The sequence below is a fragment of the Babylonia areolata genome, chromosome 2 (genome assembly GCF_041734735.1).
Source record: "Babylonia areolata isolate BAREFJ2019XMU chromosome 2, ASM4173473v1, whole genome shotgun sequence".
NCBI lineage: Eukaryota > Metazoa > Mollusca > Gastropoda > Neogastropoda > Buccinidae > Babylonia > Babylonia areolata.
The window spans coordinates 27,576,658-27,602,732 of NC_134877.1; the positions used below are offsets into that span (position 1 = coordinate 27,576,658).

The window sequence follows — 26,075 nt, forward strand, 5'->3', positions numbered from 1 at the left end:
CGAAGCTGTAAACCTGTGTTTAAAGCTGACAGTACATTTGGGCCAACAGCAAAGTGAGAGCTGTATTATCAATGGTTTCTCCAGTCAATGGGAAATCATTTACAGCTTAGTCTTTTGTGAAGGACTATGACTCTCAAACTAGGAGGCAAAATTGCACTGGCCCTTAGTGCTGCAGCCTTGTGGGCTAGTTGGCCTTTGGGAACCATCTCAACGCCGACTGTCTTAAAAACTTCTTGGCCAAAAGAGTGGAGATGTAACTTGGGCAAGACTCTCTTCACTCTAATCAAATTCTAGCCCACATAGTCGGAACAGCAGTTGCCTCCTCTGCTGTTCTGATGGTCGAAGTCAGACACGACTGACTATCATATAAATATATATATATATATTAGTGGACATGACTGACTATCATATATATATATTAGTGCACAGCACTGCACATACTCCCCAAGACCTGACATGGCTCTGGTGCTGATCCTTCCGTCCACTTTATCACCAGATATATATATATATATATATATAAAATATACCAACAAACCTACAATATAATTAACCACAGCAAAATAAGAAAACCTCAAAAACACACACACACAACAAGGCATATACAAACAAAAAAAAGCTGCTGACAAGCATATCAAATGCAAAGGGACAAAATTTATGTCAGTCTCTGTAACTATGCATCTATGTATTTACCTATGTATCAATGTATCTATCTATGTATTTTCCTATCAATGTATCCACCTATGTAAGAGACAGGTAGAGTCTGCCATCAATATGAGGGCTGCTCGGTCTGATATCGTGAACGCAGGGATAAATATGCTCCGTAGTGGTTTAGGAGTCAAGTGTCCTGCTCACGTTGGACTAATTTTGACATCTGCCTCTGTGGCTTCACTGCACAGTGTTTGAGGTAGAACGTCATGGAAACGGTATGCTGATGAAGTTGGTTGTTTAATCCTGCATCTGACCTGATAAAAGAACACCGACGTGACAGAAAAATGAAACAATAAAAAGAAATCAAGAGGCGCTCTAGAATCTGAACATCACTGTAACAAGCAACCAATTGTAATGCCTTTTACCCTACGACAAAAAATACACTCTGTGGTGTGTGTGAGATTTAGTAGCGTTTCATGTGTGACACGTAGTGTTTCACCGAGTCCTAAAATAAAATGGTCCATTGGAATGTACCACGTATGTTCTTGATGTAATAGCATCCTGCTCCAACTATCTAGGTGGAGTGATGGCCTAGAGGTAACGTGACCGCCTAGAGGTAACGCATCCGCCTAGGAAGCCAGAGAATCTGAGCGCGCTGGTTTGAATCACTGCTAAGCCGCCAATATTTTCTCCCCCTCCACTAGACCTTGGGTGGTGATCTGGATGCTAGTCATTCGGATGAAACGATAAACCGAGGTCCCGTGTGCAGCATGCACTTAGCGCACATAAAAGAACTCACGGCAACAAAAGGGTTGTTCCTGGCAAAATTCTGTAGAAAAATCCACTTGGATAGGAAAAACAAATAAAACTGCACGCAGGAAAAAATACAAAAAAATGGGTGGCGCTGTAGTATAGCGACCCGCTCTCCCTGGGAAGAGCAGCCCAAATTTCACAGAGAGAAATCTGTTGTCATAAAAAGAAATACAAATACAAAATATTTCACATCTCATCAAAGTGAAGCCGAGTAATATTCTTCGGAATGACATCTTTTGATTTCAAAATCTGACTTCGAGAACCTGGGCTTCGTTCTCTTCATTTTACAACAGACTTGTCAATGATAATACTGCACCAAAACCACTCTCCAGTGATCAGTTCAATACATCATAAATCGATACAAAATACATAGTTAACAAATCCATATCAACAATCATTAACGGAACGACGGAGGTTCAGCCAATCTCCCTGGGATCAAAACAGAATCACTCAGACATGGGGAAGCATTGCACATGAGGTAAAGGGAAACAATCCGCCAATCGTTCTCGCTGTCATCAACATATGATTGTATCATTGCATGAAGAGGAAGTGAGCGAAGGATCAGATTTGTACTGAAATGCACACATGTATGAAGGTCTATAAATGTGTATGTTTTGTCGGCAACACATAAGCTGGACTTTTTGACAAAATAAACAATCATGTTTCTTATTCTCAATAATACAGCTCATTTCCACATGAAAAATACATGCGCAAGTCATGGTAAGGTAATCATAATATGAATATCAAAAAATAAAAAGTCATAAAAAAAAAAAAAAAAAAAAAATCAAATGTGAAAAACAACACGTTTTGTGGCATAAGCAGCAAAGAGAACATTCTCAAAACAACAAACAAAAAAAAACCCACCCAAAACAAAAAAAATCATCAGTATGGCAAAACGGTTCGGTCATATGTGAACAGTTTGCCAGTGTCTTCCACAGCCAGACTGTCGATGACGGCCAGCATCTGGCTGACGGAGTGTTCCACGGAGAACAGGTTGGGCACGTTCCGGTGGTAGGGGCTGGACAGCTGGGTGTCCACAGTGCCTGGGTGAAGGGCGATGCAGATGACCTTGCGACGCCCTCGCCCCAGCTCGATGCTCAGGTTCTTGGTGGCCATGTTGAGAGCAGCTTTGGACAGACGGTAACTGTACCAGCCCCCTAGCCCTGTGGGTGAACACAGAACAGTTCATTCACACCACTTTTCATCGTTAAACCAATTTTTTGACTCACTTGTGTAAACAAAGTGAGTCTATGTTTTAACCCGGTGTTCGGTTGTCTGTGTGTGTGTGTGTGTGTCCGTGGTAAACTTTAACATTGACATTTTCTCTGCAAATACTTTGTCAGTTGACACCACATTTGGCATAAAAATAGGAAAAATTCAGTTCTTTCCAGTCATCTTGTTTAAAACAATATTGCAGCTCTGGGATAGGCACAAAAAAATTAAAAAAGAAGCCTAATTATATGCAAACTGCATTTACTGTTATATTTACATTTTTTGTATTCTCTAAACTTGGCACTTTGACCTCTTATTCTGACACAACAACTAGAGGAATCATTATTATCATTTTTTGTTCAAACAGGAACTTCTTTTGCTAAGCATGGAATTTTTTATTTATTTTGCAAACGTTTTGGTGCGGATAGTAAAAAAGGGAAATTACTCTGTAATTAATGCTAGGGGACGTAATTTATCACAAGTGAGTCTTGAAGGCCTTGCCTCTCTTGTTTGTTTGCTTTTTTTTTTTTTGTAACATGCATCCACTGTGGACAAACAGTAACTGAAACCTCCCCACCCCCTCACACACACACACACCCCACCCCTCCACACACACACACACACACAGACCCAGCCCTGTGGGTTAACACGGAACAGTTCATTCACATCACTTTTCATCGTTCAGCAAATCAAAAAAAAAAAAAAAAAATTTCTTTAATTTCATAACATGCATCCGATGTGGTCAGACGATAACTGTACCAACCCCCCCAAGCCTTGTAGGTGAACACAGAATGGTTCAGTCACATCACTTTTCATTGATCAACCAAGTTATTATTTTGTATATGCATCAGCAAGTGGACAGACAGTAAATGTACCCCCACCCCACCCCACCCACCCCTCCAGTCCTGTGTAAAAGTACCAGTTTATTCACATTCATTTTTTATCACTGAAATCAATTTTTTGTGTAAAATGCTTCTGCTGTGGACAGATAGTAACTGTTCCACTCCCCCTACCCCTATTATCCCAGCACAGAACAGTTCATTCACAATCATTTTCATCATTTGATGAAATTTTTTTTTTTTTTATCATGATTACACAAATCATTTTTATGATTAACCCCCCCCCCAAAAAAACAACAACAAAAAAACCAAAAAAAACAACAACAAAAATTCAAAGGAATTGGAACCAGACACACCTTTTCCTGTTCTATAATTTCTGTGGCTTTTTTACTTCTATGTATTTATGTGTAACTGTTCATCACTAGGAATCGGAGCTGTGTATGCTGTGGATGACTGGCGTGTAAGCAATATGATTTATCTCTGCACAAGATTTACACAAGAAAAATACTGTTAACATGATGTTAAATGTGCTGATGTAAGAGGAATTCCCGAATGGAAAACATACACTGCCAGAGTGGAAGTGTTATAAGGGAAGTTTGCCTGGTTCTCTAACTACCAACATGTAAGGCACTGTATAGTAGATAAGCTACATCCCATAATGTTGGGGTTTTTTGGTTTAGTTTTTTTAAAGCTGCACTCATTCAGTCTAAATGCATTCAATAATCTACAACATACCGAGGACCAATGTGTAGCATGCACTTAGTGCATGCAAAAGAACCCTCGGCAACAAAAGGGTTGTCCGTGGCAAAATTCTGCAGGCAAATTCACTTTGAAAGGAAAACAATTACATCGCAGACAGAAAGGAGAAAAAAATATGGGTGGTGCTGTACTGCAGTGACATGTTCTCCTTGGGTAGAGTGGCCCAAATTAAAAGAAAAAAAAATCTGTTATGCCAAAAGAATGATACAAAATGAAACAGACAAAAAACAACAAAAAAACCACCTGATGTGACAAAAGAATGACACAAAGCGAAATAAACGAAACCAAACCCACACCATCTGTTGTGACAAAGAATGAAGCAAAACCAAACCCACAGCATCTGTTGTGACAAAGAATGAAGCAAAACCAAACCCACAGCATCTGTTGTGACAAAGAATGAAGCAAAACAAAACCCACACCATCTGTTGTGACAAAGAATGAAGCAAAACAAAACCCACAGCATCTGTTGTGACAAAGAATGAAGCAAAACCAAACCCACAGCATCTGTTGTGACAAAGAATGAAGCAAAACCAAACCCACAGCATCTGTTGTGACAAAGAATGAAGCAAAACAAAACCCACAGCATCTGTTGTGACAAAGAATGAAGCAAAACAAAACCCACACCATCTGTTGTGACAAAGAATGACGCAAAACAAAACCCACAGCATCTGTTGTGACAAAGAATGACGCAAAACAAAACCCACACCATCTGTTGTGACAAAGAGTGACGCAAAACAAAACCCACAGCATCTGTTGTGACAAAGAGTGACGCAAAACAAAACCCACAGCATCTGTTGTGACAAAGAATGAAGCAAAACAAAACCCACAGCATCTGTTGTGACAAAGAATGACGCAAAACAAAACCCACAGCATCTGTTGTGACAAAGAATGAAGCAAAACAAAACCCACAGCATCTGTTGTGACAAAGAATGACGCAAAACAAAACCCACAGCATCTGTTGTGACAAAAGAATGATACCAAACAAAACCTAACCATACTGTTGTGACAAAAAAATGACACAAAACCCAACCCATACTGTTGTGACAAAAGAGTGATACAAAGCAAAACACACAAAACCAAACCACACCACCCGTTGTGACAAAAGGAACAAAAAAAAGAAACAAATGAACCAAAACCCAAACCATCTGCTGTGACAAAAGAATGACACAAACCCAAGCCCATACCATCTGTTGTGACCCCCCCCCCCCAAAAAAAAAGAAAGAAAAAAAAGTGTGGTCACACAAAACCAAGCCCATACCATTGTCTGTGATGGAGCCCACTTTGGCAGAGATGTTGACCAGGACGGAGGCGTGGAAGCTCTTGTAGTCTGAGGACTGGACGCCCACCACCCCCCGCCCTTTCTGCAGCAGCGGGGCGAAGTGCTTGGCCATCATCAGCGGACCGATGGCGTTAGTGCGCAGCGTGGTGTCGACGTCCTGCCACCAGAGAAAGCATGACAGAGTATAATACACCACCACCCCTGAACACGGAGCATGGCTGCCCACATGGCGGGTCTAAAAATGGTCATGCACATAAAAGCCCACTCGTACACACGAGTAGCAGCCCATGAGCAAAGAAGGAGTATGATACACTGACTTGGCCAAGCTGGCAGAAGGTTAGGGGCAGTGTGGCAGAATCGGTTAGGTGATGGACTTCTGATCCAGCATTCACTGGTGATCAAGGTCCAAGCCCCCCTTTTGAGGCTGGTGTTGTGTCCTTGTGAAAGGCACTTTACTTTGATTTTATTCACTTTACTTGGGAGTGAATGCGTACCTGACTCATGTTGGGGAAAGTTAAAATAGTCATTGGAGAGGATTGGGCCCCGCCTTCCTATGCCGAGCCCTGGACACAGTGGGTATGAATTCACTGCCTTCCTGTGCTGAGCCCTGGACACACTGAACACAGAAATGTTTAATGTCATTAGCTGAAAAGCTCTGGTGACATAGTTGGTACAAATCAGAACAAAATGGTGCTAATAGATGAAATGGAACAGAAAAAACAACAACCAAACCCTGGACACAGTGGATGTGAATTCACTGCCTTCCTATGCCAAGCCCTGGACACAGGGGGTATGAATTCACTGCCTTCCTATGCCGAGCCCTGGACACAGTGGATATGAATTCACTGCCTTCCCCCTATGCCAAGCGGACACAGTGGATATGAATTCACTGCCTTCCTATGCTGAGCCCTGGACACAGTGGATATGAATTCACTGCCTTCCTGTGCCAAGCCCTGGACACATTGGGTATGAATTCACTGCCTTTATTTTCAGGACATTCTAAAACAAAATGAGATTCATCCTCAACCGTTCCCATATTACACTACCTGCAAATTCTAACTTCTGTTTTCGCTTTCTCTTCTTCCTAGCTAGCATCTGCATTTTATGATTACTATAATAAAACTTCATTAAAGGATATATCGTTACGAGATGCAGTTTATTACAGCAACAAAACTTTACTAAAGGATATATCCTTACGGGCTGCAGTTTATAATTACTGCAACGAAACTTTATTGAAGGACATATTGTTACAAGCTACAGTTTACAATTACTGCAATGAAACCTTATTAAAGGAAATATCGTTACGAGCTACAGTTTACGATTACTGCAACAAACCTTTATTAAAAGGATATATCGTTACGAGCTATAGATTACGGTAACTGCAACAAACCTTTATCAAAAGGATATATGGTTACGAGCTACAGTTTACGATTACTGCAATGAAACTGTTAAAGGATATATCGCTATGAGCTGTAGTTTTATGATTACTGCAATGAAACTCTGTCAAAGGGTATATTGTGACAAACTCACTTCCGTGTTGACGTCCCTCAGACTGGTCTCCCCACGGCCAGAGGGGTGCAGCATGCCCGCAGAGTTGATGAGCAGGTCCACATGACCGAACCTGTCCCTGACTGTGTCGGACACCTGACAAGGAGGGCGGCAGAATGGTCAAGACAAGAGGGTCTGGGTTCGAATCCCACGTCTTGCCCTTTCTCCTGAGTTTTAACTAAAAAATCAATCTGGTCATCCTGTCATTCGGATGAGATGATAAACCGAGGTCCTGTGAGCAAGCACACACTTGAAGAGGAACCCATAGCAACATGTGTTATCCACTGGCAAAATTCGGCATGATAAATCTAGTCTGACTGGTATACAAATACATGTGCAAGCATGCACTCAAGGCCTGATAAAGCATGCTGGGTTATGCTGCTGGTCAGGAATTGGCATAGTGGATGTGGTGTAGCGTATATAATAATAATAAGTAATCACAACAAAGTGCTCTTCTATAGTGCTGTTCCCTCACAGAGAGGCTCACAGCACTTCACAAATTACATATAACAAGAAGCAAACAATAATAATCAAGAAGATTCGAATAGCAACCAACCACTAACGGTGCTCCACAAATTACATGTTACAAAAGAGAAGCGACAATGATCATTAAGAAAAAGAATCAACCATGAAGTAGCAATCACTATTTATCATGAACAGCACACACACACACACACACTTATACCAGCAAAATGGCAAAGTTTTAAGTAAAAGTATAAATAATATTCAACAACCAGAATCTATCAATCAATCAAATACATTCAGTAATTTATTCAGATTAAGGCAAATTCAGGCATTATCAAACAGGATAAAGCTGAACGCTTTTATAACAAAGTTCAGCAGAGATATGCATATGTGGAGAATCCATTTCTAGCAAACACATACTCTTTGAATGTCAGAGTCTGAAATCTTTTTTACCAAACTTCTCGGAAAATTCTTTTGAATGTATTTTTGACAATTTCAAGATGTTATCTGCTATTGCAGAAGGTTTGCTGCATAGTCCAACTGGACATTTGTTATAGTTGTTACAGTTGTTTGGTGTTAGCGTTTCCTTCTATATTGTGCCTATGTCTCCCCTTTTAATGTTTTATTTTTTCCAATGCTCTGTATCTTTCCCCACCACACACACACATGCGCACACACACACACACACCATTCTTCACCCTCTGCCCAATACCGTTCCCACCACCATGCCCCGCCCTCCACCCCCCCCCCCCCGTCTAATATCACTTAAAGTGGAAGACGTTAAACTGAAGACTACTACTACTACACACGCTTTTTGTTCCCCAGTCTGAAATTATCAGAGTGAACAGGTGTTGCATTAATCACCAGTAAACACTCTCTTTCTCTGTCTACCTTTGTGCTTTGTTCTTACTTGTTCGCATGTAAATTGGATGTTATTACCTGTAACATCTGCATCAGCAAATGAATCACTTTTGTATATGTGCAATGGTAAAGTTGTGCTTCTCTATTTTCTTTATGTCCGCTATATGTTTCTCACTTCGGTCATGTCTCTGTATGTGCATAAGTATATGTGTGTGTGTGTGTGTGTGTGTGTGTGTGTGTGTGTGTGTGTGTTGGGTGAAGAGAGTGTGTGCATGTGTATGAATATGAATGTATGAATGCGTTCGTTTTATTACTTTTTACGATGTTAATGATGATGGTGGTGATCATTCTTCGTTGTAGTAGCAGTGGATGTAGCAGTGTTAACAATTTTTTTTTTTTTTTTTTGTCGTTATCGTTAATGTTGTTATTGTTATTGTTATCACAAGGACAGATTGGAAGACTGGGCGATGCCTAAAATCTTTATCCTTGAGTAATAAAGTTTTTGAATCTCTCTCTCTCTCTCTCTCACATATACACACTTCATGGATTTGTCTGAACACAGTGACGCCTCCTTGAGAAACAGAAACAGACACTGGAGATCTGTTGTTCTTCTTCTTCGTTCGTGGGCTGCAACTCCCATGTTCACTCATATGTACATGACTGGGCTTTTTACATGTATGACTGTTTTTACCTCCCCATGTAGGCAGCCATACTCCATTTTCAGGGGTGTGCATGCTGAGTATGTTGTTCTTTCCGAAACCCACCGAACACTGACATGGATTACAGAATGAGGATCTTTAACAAGCGTACTTGAAAGCCTGCTTGCGTATACACACAATGGGAGTTCAGACACAAGCTGGTCTACACATTATGTTGACCTGGGAGATTGGAAGAAATCTCCACCAGGTGACGTTACCGAGATTCCAACATGGGGCCCTCAGACTGAAAGCCCAATGCTTTAACCACTGGGCTGTTGCGCCCGTCAGACCTGCTGGATGTGGCTGGTGTCCATGATGTCCAGGGGCAGCACTGTCAGACGCTGGGGATGCTCTGCCTGCAGGGACTGGAGCCCCTCTGCCCCACCCTGGATTCCGGCACGTGGCGATGACGGCCGCTCCTGGTGACCGGGTCAGCAGTGCCTTGCAGAACCCCAGACCTAGGCCCCTGCTGGCCCCTTGCACCAGGCACACCGTTGCTGCTGAAGCCATGACTGCAAGCAGGAGGATTTTAAAAAACAAAACAAAAAAATTATTTTTTCTTTTTTTCTTTTTTACAATGAGCAAATCTTAAAAACTTAACAATACGGATACAACAGATCACATGAAATGAATGCATAAATAAGCAAAAGTAGTGTAATAAGACACATGGCATATACAGAAGAAGAACATAGGATATACATAGTGCGTATTCCGCACTCTTTCCTTCATTATTATGTACTGCACGAATGACAGAGGAGGAGGAATTTTGTTTCATGTCTTGTCACACACACTTGTGACTGACTTTTTTTGTAGACAGTTTGTTGAAGTCCTGACTGTTTGACGATTCGTCGCACACACTGGTGGCTATAGATTGTTTGTTGAAGTCCTGATTGATTGACAATTCGTGGATAGTTTGTTGAAGTCCTGATTATTTGACGATTCGTCGCACACACTGGTGGCTATAGATAGTTTGTTGAAGTCCTGATTGTTTGACAATTCGTGGATAGTTTGTTGAAGTCCTGACTGTTTGACGATTCGTCGCACACACTGGTGGCTATAGTTAGTTTGTTGAAGTCCTGATTGTTTGACAATTCGTGGATAGTTTGTTGAAGTCCTGACTGTTTGACGATTCGTCGCACACACTGGTGGCTAGATAGTTTGTTGAAGTCCTGATTGTTTGACAATTCGTGGATAGTTTGTTGAAGTCCTGACTGTTTGACGATTCGTCGCACACACTGGTGGCTGTAAATAGTTTGTTGAATTCCTGATTGTTTGACGATTTGTCGCACACACTAGTGGTTGTAGATAGTTTGTTAAGGTCCTGATTGTTTGACGATTTGTCGCACACACTAGTGGTTGTAGATAGTCTGTTGAAGTCCTGATTGTTTTACGATTTGTCGCACAAACTAGTGGTTGTAGATAGTCTGTTGAAGTCCTGATTGTTTTATGATTTGTCGCACACACTAGTGGTTGTAGATAGTCTGTTGAAGTCCCGATTGTTTGACGATTTGTCGCACAAACTAGTGGTTGTAGATAGTCTGTTGAAGTCCTGATTGTTTTATGATTTGTCGCACACACTGGTGGTTGTAGATAGCTTGTTGAAGTACTGATTGTTTGATGATTTGTCGCACACACTGGTGGCTGTAGTTTGCTGAAGTACCGAGTTTGTTTGATGTCTTGTCAAACACACTTGTGATAGCAGATAGCTTGTTGAACTTGAAGCATTCTGATGTTCACCTTGGAATGTTGTCGAGGAGAGGAGTGGAGAGGAAATGTGTGGTGAGCTGGGGGAGACAGGGACACAAGCACATGTATGTACGGGTGCTAACACTACAAGTCTACACACACAGATTCATAGATCCTGACTCATGTATTCAACTTTGTGCCAGGCAGAATGGATAATTATCAGATTATGATCATGCAGAGGCATGCATCTGGAAAACTGAATGATCTGCTGCAGTTTATGATTAAAAACTAAAAAATCCCTCCAGTCAAAAAGTATACTTTAAAAAAGTCTTCCCTACTTAAACAACAAAAAAGATTAGTTCATATGGTTTTAAGCAAGTGTTTTTATCTTTCATATATATATACATTGACCAGCTGAATATCATTATATGTAATCACTTGTACGTATCACAATATTCTTAGTTCAAGAATCAGTGGGTACCTTAGAGCAAAGACCTTCAATGACAGTGTGAGTGTTCAAAGTCTGCTAGAAATTGATATGTGTGTGTGTGTGTGCATGCGTGCACGTGTGTTGTCTGAGAGCGTCCCTAGCACGCAATATGTGTTATCAGGTGCACAAGCTATTCTATTCATTATGCACAGATAAAAGATGACCATATATATCTGATAAAATCTTTCGACAGAACTACACAGATTTGAGAAGGTTTATTTTGCATGACAATCCATTTTAGTTACTGTTTTCTGTACATGGACTTGGGTTTGGACATTAAACTGAATGTTACTGCTTCTTCTTCTACTCAAACTGATCTTTGTAAAAAAAAAAACAAACCAACAACAAAAAACAAACCTATCAACCCAGCCTCCTGACTATTAAAAAGCTATCTCAAGCTATCAGAGGAACGCAGAACACTTGTGTCATATACTGATCACACAACAACTGTAGAAATGCATCTAATTGTCATGCAGTTAGAGTCCCACACCGGTTACTTCTTTTCCTCTTTCTTTGGTTTCATTTATTCTTTTCAATCAAAACTGGCATTAATAATCATAATAATAATGGGCATTTACAATGCACTCCGCTACCTTTACATAGGGGCCCAGAGTGCTGACAACCAATCCAAGTGGACAGAAAACTTTCTTACACAAATCACTAATCCTTCAGAACCAGTGTCGTGTTAAACAATCAGAACTGACAGTTTTAACAGACTTCCAAGTGTTAAATGAATGTGTACAAATTGATAGATATAGATATATACAGAAATGTATGTGTGTGTGTGTGTGTGTGTGTGTGTGTGTGTGTGTGTGTGTAAAACATGACATTGGTATTATGTTTAATGTTCTACACACACACACATATGTATATATATATGTGTGTGTGTGTGTGTGTGTGTGTGTGTGTGTGTGTGTGTGTGTGTGTGTGAGTCATAATCACAGGTAAACTGTTTGGTTTTCATATATATATATATATATATATATATATATATATATACATACATACATACATGTGTGTGTGTGTGTGTGTGTGTGTGTGTGTAAAACATGACACTGGTATTATGTTGAATGTTCCACACACACACATACACATATGTATATATATATGTGTGTGTGTGTGTGTGTGTGTGTGTGTGTGTGTGTGTGTGTGTGTGTGTGTGTGTGTGTCTGGTGTGTGTGTGTGTGTGTGTGTGTGAGTCATAATCACAGGTAAACTGTTTGGTTTTGATGTCTGTACAGTCTGACACATGCAAGAAATCATTTTGGTGTTTAGATGCTTGATATAATATATATATATATATATATATATAGTCTTTTACACGTCAGTTTTACATTTACATTGTACAGCACAACTGAACAGGCTTTACATGACAAGGTTGTATATAAATTAAATTATTATTATCAGTAGTACTACTAGCATCATTATTGTTATTCTTATTATTATCATTATCATGCTGACTGCCACTGGATTATCAAGTTGCTGGGGCCAGGTCACAGCTGCAAAATAAATGAATAGGCCAGTTCTGTGGCAAACTACCTTGCTCCACAAAAATATGCAGTAATCTGATAATTCAGCTGATGAAAACAGCCATAGAGACTGCCATGCATGCCTGCTACAAGCAGAGACCATGTCTTTGTAAATTTGTACAGTTTTTCATTGCCACTGCAAGCTTGTGCTGACACATTTGCTTGTGTCCACGCACACACACATACTATTCTCATTTTTCCCCTGTCTGAAATTATCAAAGTGAACACATGTTGCATTACTCACACATACACACAACCACTGGCGCTCTCACTCACACACACACGCACCTTTTTTTCCCCCAGTCTGACATAACTCAAGTGAACTGGGGTAACATAAATCACCAAACAAAACACTCGCACTCTCACTCGCACACACACACAAGCACGCGCGTATGATTTGAGGTCACACTGATAACAAAGCAGTCTGAAGACGCTTTGGAAAAAAAATATTTAAAAAAATGCTGTGACCCAAATCATCACAGAACAAACTTAGATCCCAAAGTCTGTTGTCAAATTGTTGCAGTGGCCGCTCACTACATGTTCTTTCGATTCGAAGTTAGCGTTCGCAAAAGTGCTTGACAAATATAAGTCAGCCACTTGCATTCACTGAAAAACTTTGCCTTAAAAGATAACTTTCAGTCTCCAACCCCCCACAAAGGTATGTTTACCTGCCAACTTCTACTTACCTTATACTTCTGTTTGCAGACAGAATGAGGTCAACCCCAGGGTCACAGGAAATAAATCCTGCGCCCTCGGTTTCGACCAATCAAAAGTGGTTTTGCATTTTCCCCTTTCTTTGAACCATAGGCGCCTGTTATGAACATCAGTAAAATGATGCATGTGTATCTCAGTGAGTAAAATGCACAGGAGACAAGACACATGATGCAAAGAATGTTCTACTCTCTCTCTCTCTCTCTCTCTAAAAAAAAAAAAAAATTAAAAAAGAGAAGAAGGAGAAGAGAATTTTCACACGTTTGCAGACAACAACAACAAAAAATGCGACATATGCATTACTTCCGGCACAGAACAACACAAAATCTGATACGGCATGACTCGCACATTCTAACATGATTTATGGTAAACATAAGCCTATCGTTAGTTTCAAGGTGTCGAAGCGTGCGGACTGCTCCTTATATGCAAACCATATCTGCTAAAAAATAAAAAATTAAAAAAAAATAAAAAAAAGAGAGAGAGAGAGAGAGAGCGAGAAAGAGCAGTTGCCTGATCCGGCAGGCCTTGAGGGCAAGGTGAAACATTAATCCTTTGAGCCCTGACCACTGCTTTAATGACATAATGCCCGGCCACCGGTTGAGCGGTGCGTAAACACTTGAAGCGTGCAGAGTCTCAACCTGGCCCGTCAGGGCAGAAATCAGGGACAAAACGTGCGAGAAAACAACTGTACACAACGCAGCAAGTAATTGATATGCTTGATGATTTATCGGAAATATATTATGACAATGATTACTCTGATAGTGAGGTGGAATTCGAATCGGATGATTTTGCTACAGATAGTGATGTTGAAAATTTTTTAATGAATCTGAGCAAGCAGAATCAAAGGAGGTGTGTCAGGTTGAGACTCTGCACGCTTCATGATAGAAATCAATCTTTTTTTTATCCAAAGCACATGCACAAAACACAGTGAGGGGGCGCGGCAATGTTGGTACTGCGTTCGCTGGCGTCGGAATTTTACGGTTTTTCTGATTGGCTCTTCAATATAAGTCAACCAATAGCAAAACATGACACAAGTGTTTACGCACCGCTCAACCGGTGGCCAGGCATTATGCCACCCCTCCCCACCACCGGTAAAGCGGTGGTCAGGGCTCAAAGGGTTAACACAGAAATGACGGTTGATACAAAATGATACCACGTAGTAGTAGTAGTAGTAGTAGGCCTCCTTCGGTCATGGCTGACCATGGATAGAGTATATCCGACCTAACGTCTGATTAGGCTGTCTGCTTGGACCAAGCAGCGTCGCCTGTGACTGTAGAGACCGATGCGAGAGAGACAGTCTCTCAGTGTCGCAGCGGTCACATGTGTAAGCTGATGCTGGTCTGTTGGCTGCCGTCCCTTTTCTGCGAGCTCGCTTTGCTGCTGCAGCAGCTGACAGTTTGTTCTCACCAATCTGTAGCTGATTCTTGAGAGTGCTTCTCCAGCTGTTGCGGCCGTCATCCGCAAGGTCCTCTCAGGACTCAGTGTTGATCTCAAGCGCCTTCATGTCACGTTTGCAAACGTCTTTGTATCTCAGCTGTGGGCAGGCCGATGCTTCTCTGCCCCGCGGGCGAGCTCTCCATAAAGGATGTCTTTTGGGATGCGACCATCTTCCATGTGGCGAACGTGGCCAAGCCAGCGCAGCCGACCGCTGTCTCTGCATGGTATACATGGTTGGGAGGCCAGTGTGAGTCAGGACTTCGGTGTTTGTCACCTTGTCTTGCCAGGAGGTGCCGAGTATGTGCCGTAGGCTTCTTATGTGGAAGGTATTGAGCCTTTTCTCCCGACGAGCATGTGTGGTCCACGCCTCACTCAGTGTCATTCAGCAAGGTGCTGAGGGACGCAGGCATTGTATACAGCCATCTTTGTCTTCGTGGTCAGCTTGGGATTTGTCCACACTCTTTGTGTGAGGCGGGCTAGCGTTGTGGCTGCCTTCCCGATCCTCTTGTCGATCTCGGTGTCAAGGGAGAGGTTGTCGGTGATGGTGGACCCAAGGTAAGTGAATTGATGGATGGCTTCCAGCTCGTAGTCATCAATGGTGTTGGCTGATGGAGATGGCATGTCTTGGCCTAGGACGTTTGTCTTCTTGAGACTGATGGTCAGACCGAAATCTTTGCAGGCCTGGGAGAAGCGGTCCATTAGTGACTGCAAGTCCTGCTGGGTGTGGGTCACAATTGCGGCACTGTCAGCAAAGAGCATGTCTCTGATGAAGGCTTCGCGGACTTTTGTCCTTGCTCTGAGGCGGGCGAGATTGAAGATCCTGCCATCTGATCTGGTCCGCAGGTAGATCCCTTCTTGCGCTGTGCTGAACGCATGCCTCAGGAGAAGAGCAAAGAAGATTCCAAATAGGGTGGGGGCGAGGACGCAGCCTTGTTTGACACCGCTGCGTACGTCGAAGGGCTTGGAGAGGTTACCATTAAACTGCACCGTCCCTTTCATGTTGGAGTGGAAGGACTCAATCAGGCTGTGCAACTGGGGGGTTGGGGGTGGGGGGGGGTGGGGGTGGGGGGCAGCCGATCTTTCGAAGAGCCCTGAAAAGGCCGTCTCTGCTGACTAGGTCAAAGGCCTTGGTGAGGTCAATGAATGCGACGACATACAGGGGCATCCTCTGCTCCCTGCACTTCTCCTGGATTGGGCAAAGGGAGAAGATCATGTGTACCGTGGATCTCTCTGCTTGGAAACCGCACTGTGATTCCGGGTAAACGCGTTCGGCCAGTTTCTGCAGGCAGATTCAGTAGAAAGACCTGAGCATAGACTTTGCCTACAATGCTGAGAAGCGAGATACCTCTGTAGTTGTTGCAGTTGCTCCTTTCGCCCTTGTTTTTGTACAGGGTAATTCTCCTAATCTTCATACACCCATAGAAGAAGGCAGGTCGTGGCGGGACAGCACCTAATTGGCTGGGGGCTGCCCAGCTTGGGCGGGCGGTAGCTGTCCAGTGGGAAGCGAGGGTTCCTCCCACCGTCAAAAGCAACCCCTGGCGTCGGCTCTACGCCAACTGAGCGCTTACTTTTTACCGGTAACTGTTGCTTCACGTGTTGTTTCGACGCTAGTGCTAGTAGCGAAGCTGGAGTGTCCTCTCCAGGTTGTAGGTGCAAGGTGCTTGTGGATGGATGAACGGATATAAGCCTGGGCAATGTAATATGGAAGACAGGCTGTTGCCCATGCAGCTTGTCCCCCCTCTCCACCTCGCTGACAGATCCAAAGGAACAGCAAGGCTGTCACGTTTTGGTGCCAGCGCGGCCGCAGGAGCTGCCGGAAAGTGACAAAGTTTGCCATCCAACCGCCTTAGGGGCCCCGCACCGGATTTTCTGTCAGGGTTTACTCCCTTAGCTAGGTGGCCGCAGGTAGCTCTTCAGAGCTGGCGCCCTTTGATGGGTCATTTATTTCCACCAGGGTGTCTAGCCACCCTCCTCACAATCCTCCTGAGAGGACGTGGGGGTGCTGGTTTAGTCGCCAGCAATTCGACCCTGTGACAGGTAGTACTGGGATCCAGGTTACCAGTAGCAGATATATCTATCTGACCTGACACTGAAAATGACACCAATAACATGAAAAACTAAACCTAAATAGTGATAACGATGATAGGCATATATAGATAAACGAATATAAACAGATTGAAAAAAATGTGCTCGCTGACATTAGTGTACAAACTCAACGCAGGTGCGCACCGGCACAACTCACACACACCGGCACACACACACACACACACACACACACACACACACACACACACTGATACACACACACTTTATATATATATATATATATATATATATATATATATATATATATATATATATGATAATCATGATGATGACGATGCAATGACATACTCAATTTCATAACCACGTATACTATATCCTACCTAAGACATCTAATCTTACATCTCACTCATAAAAAATCTTTTTTGGTGAAAACTAGGAGTGCATAGTGAGGATCTGCTGACATAGCTATACATATACTGATTCAGCATGGTTACTGAGAATCTTCCGTATGACGCCCCCCACCCTCGCCCCCCGCCCACCCCTCCTCAGTGTTCCCAATTGTGTCTCAGTTCGAGATGAGGATAATTTCAGATACTGTCTGGCACTTGCTTGGCGATTCCGGTATCCACTGTCGCCTGTAGCTTTCTCGATCTTGACATTCGCTCAACACAGACTTCTGGTGATCGTTAAGAATCACAGGGCTCCGGTTTAGAGGATATACTGGCTTTGCAGTTCATGATCATTATGCCTGTTGACTTCAGTCAGTCAGTTAGTTAGATATAATGTGTGTGTGTGTGTGTGTGTGTGTGTGTGTGTGTGTGTGTGTGTGTGTGTGTGTGTGTGTGTGTGTGTGTGTTAATGATCTTCATCTGGAACAGAAAGAAAGAGAGAAGACGTATTCACCCGAGAGAAAAATCAAAAAGATCTTTTCAGCTTGAGAAAAAAAAAAGAGAGAAAAAAAAAAGAAGTTGTGGGGTGAGGGAGCTCTACAAACACCGTGTCTGTACCTGGTTATATCTTGCTGACCAACACTTGGGAGGAATGGGGGCGGAGGGGTGGGGGTGGGGGCGGTGGGGGGATGGGGGATTGGGGGTGAGGATGGGGTGGGAGTTAAAAAACGTGACAAAGGGGCGCAGCTCTATTTTTCTCTTGTAAAGAACAGAAATTTGAGCTTCGGTTGGTCCCTCCCTTTGTTAGTCTTGTGAGACAGTCAGCACGACTGACTGGGTTCTTTCACAATCCCCTCCACTCTCTCTCTCTTTCTCTGCCACTCTGTCTCTGTCTCTCTGTCTGTCTGTCTCTAACTCCCTTCCACCATCTCTCTCTCTTAATCTGTGTGTGTGTGTGTGTGTGTGTGTGTGTGTGTGTGTGTGTGTGTCTGTTTCTGTCTGTCTGTCTGTCTAACTCCCTCTCCCCCGCCCCTCTCTCTCTCTCTCCCCTCTCTCTCTGTCTGTCTGTCTAACTCCCTCCCCCCCTCTCTCTCTGTCTGTGTCTGTCTGTGTATGTATGTCTGTGTCTGTCTGTCTCTCTAACTCCCTCTCCCCCCTCTCTCTCCCCCATCTCTCTGTGTCTGTCTGTCTCTGTGTCTGTCTAACTCCCTCTCCCCCATCTCTCTCTCTCTCTCTCTCCCCCTCTCTGTCTGTCTGTCTGTCTAACTCCCTCTCCCCCATCTCTCTCTCTCTCCCTCTCTGTCTGTCTGTCTGTCTGTCTCTCTAACTCCCTTTCTCCATCTCTGTCTCTCTCTCAATCGCTGTCTGTCTGTCTGTGCCTGTGTCTGTTTCTGTCTGTCTGTCTGTCTCTAACTCACTCCTTCTCTCTCTGTCTCTCTCTTTCTCAATCTCTCTGTCTCTTTGTCTCTCTCTGTCTCTGCCTCTGTCTGTCTGTCTGTCTGTCTGTCTGTCTCTGTCTCTCTGTCTGTGCTATGGCGAGTATGTCCTTTTAACCCTTTCACCGCCAAGCTTGCAGTTATGCACAGGCGTGGTAGAGGACCCATGTCACTGAAAGGTGACCATTCATTGGTCTGTTATCCATGAACCTACTGCTCTTAATTAATGTTCGGTGGTAGGATAGGCCATATTTTCTATACATTGGAGGGGGAATCCCCAGCTATTCTTAGCCACTGTCTTTTCTGTGTTTATACCACAAGGGAATTTTGTACTCTAAATTGACTGGCGGTGACAGGGTTAAGGGCTATGACCCTCTGACGAACAAACGACCGGCATAAGCATTCTCCTTCCAAGTCTCTCATACTGTCTGACTGCCAGTGTCTGTCACTGTGTGTTTATATCTCTCTTTCGTTCCCTCTCTGTCTATTTTTTTCCATACATGCAGTGTGTGTGGGGGTGTGGGGGGTAAGGGTGTGGAGGTGGTGGTGGTGGGGTGGAGGTGTGTGTGTGTGTGTGTGTGTGGATGGGTGGGTGTGGGTGGGTGGGTGGTGCGTGCGTGAATGTGTGTGTGTGTGTGTGTGTGTGTGTGTGTGTGTGTGTGTGTGTGTCTGTCTCTCTGTATATTTGTGTGTGCACACCATGTGTATGTGTGTGTGTGTGTGTGTGTGTGTGTGTAAGCCTGATGTGTGTATGTGTGCGTGCATGCGTGCGTGCGCGTGTGCGTATGTGCGTGCGTGCGTGTGTCTTTATGTGTGTCAGTGTGGTTGGACGAGGTGGGAAAAGTTCTTGTTGTGTTACACATGTATGTATAGAGAAGATCCTTGCAGACTCGTACCACGCCCACGTCCAACTTTCCATACGCCATTCTATTCAAGCAAAAACCTGAGGACTGAGATGTTCCAGCAGGCGCTCTTGCCTGCTGCCTGTCAGCCTCAGACACACATTCTGCTTGTGCACCAGGTAAGCCATTGTATCAGGGAACACTCTTCAGTCTCACCAACCCCGGAGTCTCTCCTCTTCCAAAGCACCTGCTTGCCCTGCGATGCTATTTCCGTTCAGCGGTTAGAGCCAAAATGACCCAGAGCTGTTAGAAAGTGCCCAAGGTGCTGTCTAACCCTTTCTCCATACACTGAAGTGCCCCCAGATTTGATAAACTGTTGTGCACTTAAAATAATAAACACACAATTTTCAGAAACTCTAACCTAAAGCAAAAAAAAAAAAAAAAAAAAAAAAAAAAATCTTACCAACTAAAGCCAGTTAGGCTGGTATACAAGAATAAAGAAAGATAATTCTACGCTTCAAAAAGCGGGAATATTAACAAAAATTATTTTCACAGACCCAGTAAAATCTTTCAGATATTTGCCAAATGCTGTTACAAAGGGAGATAATGTAACCTTCCAAGTGCACTGTCGAAGAAACGGACATTATTTTCTGCTGCATATGAGAGGCCAGTTTATTGTAGTTGTACATTTATTCTAGTAGTACGAAATAAAAATTAAAAAACAAACAAACAACAACAACAACAAAACAAGACAAAAACAAAAAAAACAAACAAACAAAACAAAACAAGAAAACAAAAAACAAACACCTCAAACATTTTATTCAGTTTCTGCACCTGATGATGACTTGACAATAGATGATCTAAACGAAGCAATAGCTAAACACAAGAAAGAATCGGCTCCTGGCCCAAACAAACTTCGCTACACGGACATCAAAAGGAGCTATCGGAAGAAGACAGAAGCAAACTTTTCATCCTGTATCAAAACAGTTTTCACAATGGACATGTGCCGGAGGACTGGACACACAGCTTCTCAAAACCCATACCAAAACCAGGGAAGGACCATTCTTGTCGCGGTAAACAAGAGGGTCAAGGATCGTGGTGGAATCGTCACCGTGCAAGCGCTGACTATCCATGCAGACAGAACTGACGGTGCACGCTCGACACGATTTTCTATTCCTGTATGTTTGACGTGTCAGCTGATTCACAAATCGTTCAGGTATCAGTTTCCACTGGCGTGAAATATTTCGTCCCCAAGACACACACACACACACACACACACATACAGGGTGGAAGGGTTGGTGGGTGTGGGGCTTGGAGGGGGGGGGGATAAAGAGGAGGGAGAGGATGAGGGGGAGGGGTAGGACATGCGCAAACAGATTTGACCTAGTCTCGCACCGAGCAGGAAGCAACTGCAATAATCCAGACAAAAGGCACCTGCAGGGTCGTGACGGCTCATTGGGAAACACATCGGACTCGCAGACGATAAAAAAGCGGACGGTTCCTTTCAGTTGTCCACCATTCCTTAAGACATCCAGCACCATAGCGCCAACCGCCTTGTTTTGCTGACATTTTCATTTCGCGGAGAAAAAGAGAACGACTTTAGAGGGTTTTTTTTATATATATTTTTTTTTATCACCATAATTATTCAAACCGAACCACTTGATTTCTACCACTTCTGTCATCATGAGGAAACTCATAGCTGGTCTCCTTGTCATCGTTTTCGTCGCCACTGCTGATGACGCTCGAGCCAGGCCGCTCAGGGTCAGTTTGTTTCAGTAGCTCAAGGAGGCGTCACTGCGTTCGGACAAAACCATATACGCTACACCACATCTGTCAAGCAGATGCCTGACCAGCAGCGTAACCTAACGCGCTTAGTCAGGCCTTGAGAAGAAAAAAAAATGGTCAAAAGAGAGGTAACTAATGCGTCTGCCTGCCTGCCTGCCTGCCTGTCTGTCTGTCTGGCTGCCTGTCTGTCTGTCTGTCTGGTTAAGTTCCTTAAGTCTACTCATAAACTGCTGACACAAACTGATGATGCTGGAATCTAAGTAAATCAAAAAAAGCATATGAATTGTTGTTGTTTTTATTATTGTTATTGTTATTGTTATCATTATTATTGTTATCGTTGTTGCTGTATTTCTGAGGATGACAAGAAGCAAGGAATTCCAGCAGTCTTTATTTTTGGTTTCTTGCTCCACATTTCACAAGCTTGATCAGCACAATGAAATTCACAATGTGAAGGAACTAGCAATATTCATATATACATACATCATTATAATTTGATGTTAAGGATTGTAGAACAGATTGAGAATCTGTACAAAACAGAAAGTGTAAAGGTCACCGGTACATTTACTGTATAATGCCGTCAGTGTTGCCTCGAGCTCTGTTTAAAAAAAATCGAAAGAAAATTAACTTTTACCCAAGTAAAAAGACTAAACTCCTAAAGATTAAATCACAGAACTCAAACCTGGATTTTGATAATGTGGGACAGAACAATAATGTAATTTTTCATCAGTTTGATGTATTAGAATTCACGGTTGTTTAATTCATCATATGAGTGTGTTGAATGTCGAAATCTACTGAAGTCCTACTGTGGCCGGAAGTTATAAAGCAGTCATTTTATAAGCAACTGACATTTTGTGGATTTCTTTCTATCAGTCACTTAAAAAACAGATCAGATGAATAGCAAACGTTTGTGATTTTTGTTGTTGTTGCCTGCTTTGCTCGTTTTGAACACTCCATCACATTCTTCCAGTGAATACTTGTGTGTGTGTGTGTGTGTGTGTGTGTGTGTGTGTGTGTGTTAGTTACTCGCTTCCGTTTCGTACAGATGTGAGCGATGTTGTGTCTCTCAGTTTGACGCTGTGCTATACTTGTACAATATACATGTATTAAGTATAGCAACATTTATATGCCTATGTGTTTGTGTATCTCTTAGATCAACGGCAGATGTGTAAGTCGGCCAAAGTGCTAATGTCTTCACCGTTGGAAAATAAGGGTTCATTCATTCATTCATTCATTATTCATTCAAACACCCATTGACGACAATCTTGAGTTGTGCACCATGTCTTAAAAAAAAAAAAAACAGTGTTTGGTCCAGCACAGAATGAATGTCACTTCGAAGACCTTACCCAAACATTTGCTGTTTTGAACATCCAGAAACAGTGTAGAATCAACAGAAATATGATGATAAACAAATTGTGTTTAATTAGTTTGTATATCACTTTGATCACATTGGTCGTGGAGACATCAAGCGAACTTTGCAAGAACCTAATTATTTTTTTGATTCAATAACAGAACCTAATTACTCACTGGAATCAACAGCATTCTGTTTTTTTTTAATTGTTTTTTTTTAGTTTTTTTTTTATTCGTTCCGTAAAGGTTATTGATGTCTTTAAAGGTTTCGAAGCATTTAACAAAATGTGAGATGTTGGTTACCAGAATTAGTCAACCAAAATACACAGTGTTAGTTTCCATATTTAGGTAACCAAGCGACATAGTGAAAGCTTGTCATGGACATGACAGTGACATCAATACAAACATTGTTTAATCAACAGTTACATAATGGACCAGGGTGTACAGTGGCTTTCTATTATTCGAGAAGAAAATTATTGAAACTGTATTATTTCTATGAACAGTTTTACTTTCTTGTTCTTTTTGCGAAATTTGGCATAAAATGAAACCCACAAATTGCATAGTAAGTGAACATGAGCAAACTCCCATATTATGACACCTGAGTTTCTTATGAATGATGTGGATTATCAGCGCAGCTTGTGTCAAATACTTAAAACAACAACAAACAACAACAACAACAACAACAACAAACAAAAAACCCAGACATAGCACAATGATAGATTTAATTACTGATCACTGTGAAGGTCTTTTTCCCCTGACTATAATAATAATGAGAAAGACGTAGGTCTAAATTTGCTTATGTTGTGTGAAGGCCGGACCTACCTGCCAAACGTAGGAATGACAATAATGTAGGTCTAATTTGCTTGTGTCGTGTGGAATTAACCTTTCAAAACAAACAAACAAACAACAACAAAAAAAAAAGTGATCTGCTTGCACATTATGTCATGTTTTTTCTTATTTAGTGGTCTGCTCATGCATCATATAATCTTTTTCTCTGAATAAAAAAAAAAATAAAAAAAAACATCTGTCCAAAAGAAACTTGCATTCAGTGTTATAATGAATGTGTGTGTGTGCATGTATGGGGGTGTTTATGTGTATGTGGGTGTGGGTGTGCATGAGAGAGAGAGAGAGAGAGAGAGAGAGAGAGACAGACAGACAGACAGACAGACAGACAGACAGACAGAGAGTTTCGGGTTTTGTCTGTTCTGTGTGTGTGTGTGTGTGCGTGCGAGGGCATGTGTGTGTGTGTGTGTGTGTGTGTGTGTGTGTGTGTGTGTGTGTGTGTGTGTGTCTCTCTCTCTCTCTCTCGGCATCAAGCAAGAATTTGTTTTTTTTATTGTTTTTTTTTTTTTTTAAAGAATTGACTGAGGGGAAAGTATACTTACTTTTTAATCAAATGCTAAATCATGATGCCAAATTATGTAATTGTTGTAATTCAATGTGCTCACTGACTTACTGTGCTTGTGATATTACCATAATCCATGCAACAAGCACAACAAAATAACAAAAAAAAATATCCATACAACAAAACTGCTCACACAAAAGGTACAAGTTCACATTTATTCCTTAATTAATGCTAATAATGTTAGATTAAATATCAAACAGTAATTTCAGTTTTGTACATCTATATCACAGCTTTCATTCTTTACACAGGACTTTACAAAATGGTTTACTTCTAGTTCCATCTATTTTATTAGAAAATAAAAAAAAGAACACACACACACACACACACACACACACACACACACATATATATATATATATATATATATATATTTATATCTATTTCATAATATAATCAGATAAAGCAGTTTATAATAATAATAATAATAATAATAATAATAATAATAATGGATACTTATATCGCACACTATCCAGAAATCTGCTCTAGGTGCTTTACAAAAACGCTTTTGTTAACATAAAACGTTACATCTATGTTACATACACACACCAAAATGTGACTGCACACACACACACACACACACACACACACACACACACACACACACACTGCATACATACATTTTAACATACATGTGTATCTAACACACACCCTAACACATACGCACACACAGGCAGGCACAAACTTACATTTAAACATTTCAAACACACGCACACATAATACACATTCATATACATGCATGTAGTTATGTACACATATATATGTATACACACATAGTGAAGCACAGCTAACGCAAAGGAAGTGGACCTGCCACAATTGAACTTATTGCTGAGGGAAAAGGTGATTTTTGAGACGAGATTTAAAAGATGCGAGGGAATCAGAATGACGGAGGTTATCAGGGAGCTTGTTCCACGTCTTTGGCGATAGAAAAGAAGACAATCTGTGTCCATAGGTCTTACTTCTGACGTGAGGTATCCTGAGAAGTCGAGTATCAGAGGAAGAACGGAGCTGGCGAGACGGGGTATAGATATGGAGGAGTTCAGAAAGATACTTGGGGCCAGATCCGTTGACTGCAGAAAAAGTCAGAGTGGACAGCTTATAGTCTATTCGATCAGAAACAGGCAACCAGTGGAGAGAGTGAAGGAGAGGAGAAACATGGTCAAATTTAGAAGCTCTGCAAATGAGTCTGGCAGCATTATTCTGAATTTGTTGGAGTCTGTCTAACAGATATTTGGGAAGGCCGGCCAAAAGAGAGTTGCAGTAATCCAATCTTGAGAGAACCAGAGAGCATACAGGTGTCTTGGTTGCATCGGTTGAGAGATAGTGGCGGACAGAGCTGATTCTACGCAGTTCCAAATAGGCAACTTTACAGATATTCGAAATGTGCTGTTGGAAGGAAAGAGACTGGTCTAGGAGTACACCAAGACTGCGAACAGAAGGAGAAAGTGAAACAGGTGTGCTATTGATCAGAACAGAGTCAGGAAAGGAAGGATGTTGACGAAACTTCTGTGGACAGGTTATCATAAATTCAGTCTTATCATCATTTAGTTGCAGCTTGTTGAGAGTCATCCAGTCCTTTAGGCCAGCAATGCACTCCTGTGTTTGAGTCACCAGTGTATCAAATTCAGCTATGGAAGCCGACTGATAAAGTTGTGTGTTATCAGCAAAGCTCTCATGCGACATCACATGATGACTGATGACATCCAACACAGGAGCTGCATACAGCACGAAAAGAACAGTTTACTGATAATAAAAGTATGAAATAGTGATTAGTAATGCTGTATCACTATGAGTATCAGTGTGCATATCAGTATGCATGTGCATGACATGCTGCAATGCATAAAGTTACTTTA

General features: G+C 42.0%; 1 pseudogene across 1 annotated transcript in view; it reads right to left on the reverse strand.

The window, feature by feature from the left end:
* LOC143299975 (C-signal-like) overlaps window positions 1–26,075 on the reverse strand; it is a 26,278-nt pseudogene continuing 203 nt past the window's right edge. Inside the window, exons 2-5 of the transcript XR_013057591.1 lie at window positions 9,413–9,634; window positions 7,081–7,194; window positions 5,530–5,707; window positions 1–2,624 (exon numbers count right to left, since the gene is read on the reverse strand). The product of XR_013057591.1 is annotated as a C-signal-like (transcript). The remainder of the gene's footprint in view (window positions 2,625–5,529; window positions 5,708–7,080; window positions 7,195–9,412; window positions 9,635–26,075) is intronic.